The sequence below is a fragment of the Myotis daubentonii genome, chromosome 7, assembly GCF_963259705.1.
Source record: "Myotis daubentonii chromosome 7, mMyoDau2.1, whole genome shotgun sequence".
NCBI classification, from domain to species: domain Eukaryota; kingdom Metazoa; phylum Chordata; class Mammalia; order Chiroptera; family Vespertilionidae; genus Myotis; species Myotis daubentonii.
The window spans coordinates 33,691,548-33,693,717 of NC_081846.1; the positions used below are offsets into that span (position 1 = coordinate 33,691,548).

The window sequence follows — 2,170 nt, forward strand, 5'->3', positions numbered from 1 at the left end:
CTCTCCTCTCTTTCTCTCTTCCTCTGGTTAAGCATGACCTCGGTGGATTAAAAAGAAATGCTTGTTATTGGCATTACTTAAACCAAGACCATCAAACTGGGCTGCAGAAAGAGTCCAGTGTTCTAATTGAGGAAAAGAGACAATCTCCATTAAGAACCAAAGAAATCATAACCAAAGTTGCTTAATCAAAAGTACATCCTTGACTTAAGTGATTTGATTTTTGGTTATTACTCTTTCACTAATTATTTCTTAAGTGTCTACCCTATGCCAGGCACTGTTCTATAAATAGTATGATTCTCCTTTGGTCATTTGTTACATCCTATAAGGAACTTCCTGCAAAGTATGAACTATTATATTCAAGTTCAAGTTACTGTCTCAAAATCTTATTAAGCAAAGCTACTGCATGAAGTCTACTGTGGAGACATCTTTGACATTCTGCACTTTCCTTGTTCATGATATTAAATATAAATATGTAGAAATATTTATTCCCTTTTGTCTAAACATGTATATAGTTTCCTACAGTGGAAGCCATTTTTAGAAGCTCTAATGACCCTGATGAACTTGGACTTCAGTGCCATTTTATTTCTTCTATCTAAATAAAATCTTATCCAACTGATTTCCCTCTGTGCAAACATTTCTCTCAGACGTTCTGCTTCTGACTGTATCTAAGAAATAAAGCTGAGAGAACTCACAAGTGGCCAGGAGTCTAAAACACATATTTGTCATCTCAATTCTGCCACGTACTCAACTAGGACCTTGTACAACTGTGCAATTCTGAGAGAAAAGATTCCTCCCTTAGAAATGAAGGCTATCCTGGGGTCTATCACTGGGACATTGGTTAAAACAAAAACTGGGAGCTCTTTTTCGTGGCGCCTCGGAGACTGTCGGCTGCTTCAGGATGAAGCTCAACATCTCTTTCCCAGCCACTGGCTGCCAGAAACTCATTGAAGTGGACAATGAACGCAAACTCCGTACCTTTCATGAGAAGCGTATGGCCACAGAGGTTGCTGCTGACACGCTGGGTGAAGAATGAAAGGGTTATGTGGTTCGAATCAGTGGTGGGAACGACAAACAAGGTTTCCCTATGAAGCAGGGTGTCTTGACCCATGGCCGAGTCCGCCTGCTGCTGAGTAAGGGGCACTCCTGTTACAGACCGAGGAGGACCGGAGAGAGAAAGCGCAAATCTGTTCGGGATTGCATTGTGGATGCCAACCTCAGTGTTCTCAACTTGGTCATTGTAAAAAACGGGGAGAAAGATATTCCTGGTCTCACTGATACCACTGTGCCTCGTCGCCTGGGGCCCAAAAGAGCCAGCAGAATCTGCAAACTTTTCAATCTCTCTAAAGAAGATGATGTCTGCAAATATGTTGTGAGAAAGCCCCTAAACAAAGAAGGTAAGAAACCTAGGACTAAAGCACCCAAGATTCAGTGTCTTGTTACACCACGTGTCCTGCAATACAAACGCAGGCGTATTGCTCTGAAGAAACAATGTACTAAGAAAAACAAGGAAGAGGCCGCAGAATATGCTAAGCTTTTGGCTAAGAGAATGAAGGGGGCCAAAGAAAAACGCCAGGAACAGATTGCGAAGAGACGTAGACTGTCCTCTCTGAGAGCTTCTACCTCTAAGTCTGAGTCCAGTCAAAAATGAGATTTTGTAACTAACAAATAAAGGAGAGCAAATATCAAAAAACAAAACAAAACAAAACAAAAAAAAACTAGGAATGATTTTGACCTTCGACACTGGCAGGTGTTTCGAGTCCATGAGCTAAATGGTGCACATACTCACTGCTGGGGTGTCTGTACATTGGTGCTACACTTAGGGAAACTCATCCTATTTCACAACTCCTCCAAAAGTCTTCATTCACTTACGACCAGTGACTTCAGTCCTGGGTAACGCTCCTTCAGAAATGCAGTGATGCATTCATGAAGATTTGTAATCCAGATGCCATCCCGGGCATGCAAAGTGATACGTGCACGTGGTGGGGATGGGGGCGGTCTCTCTTCCCGCAAAGTTCCCAAGCTATAAAGACCTGTGAGCCAGCAGCTGCCGGTGCCCATCCCTGCCACCATGTTCTGCTGGGGAATAAACTATTGCTGAGAAGAGCGGAGCCCAAGGGTGGAGCCAGAGATGGAGTCCTCATGATGATGTTCTGGAACATAGCTGGAACAT

At 43.1% G+C, this 2,170-nt stretch overlaps 1 pseudogene; it reads left to right on the top strand.

Moving 5' to 3' along the window:
* The first annotated feature begins 838 nt into the window (after positions 1 to 838).
* On the top strand, positions 839 to 1,682 carry LOC132238386 (small ribosomal subunit protein eS6-like; annotated as a pseudogene).
* The last annotated feature ends 488 nt before the right edge of the window (positions 1,683 to 2,170 follow it).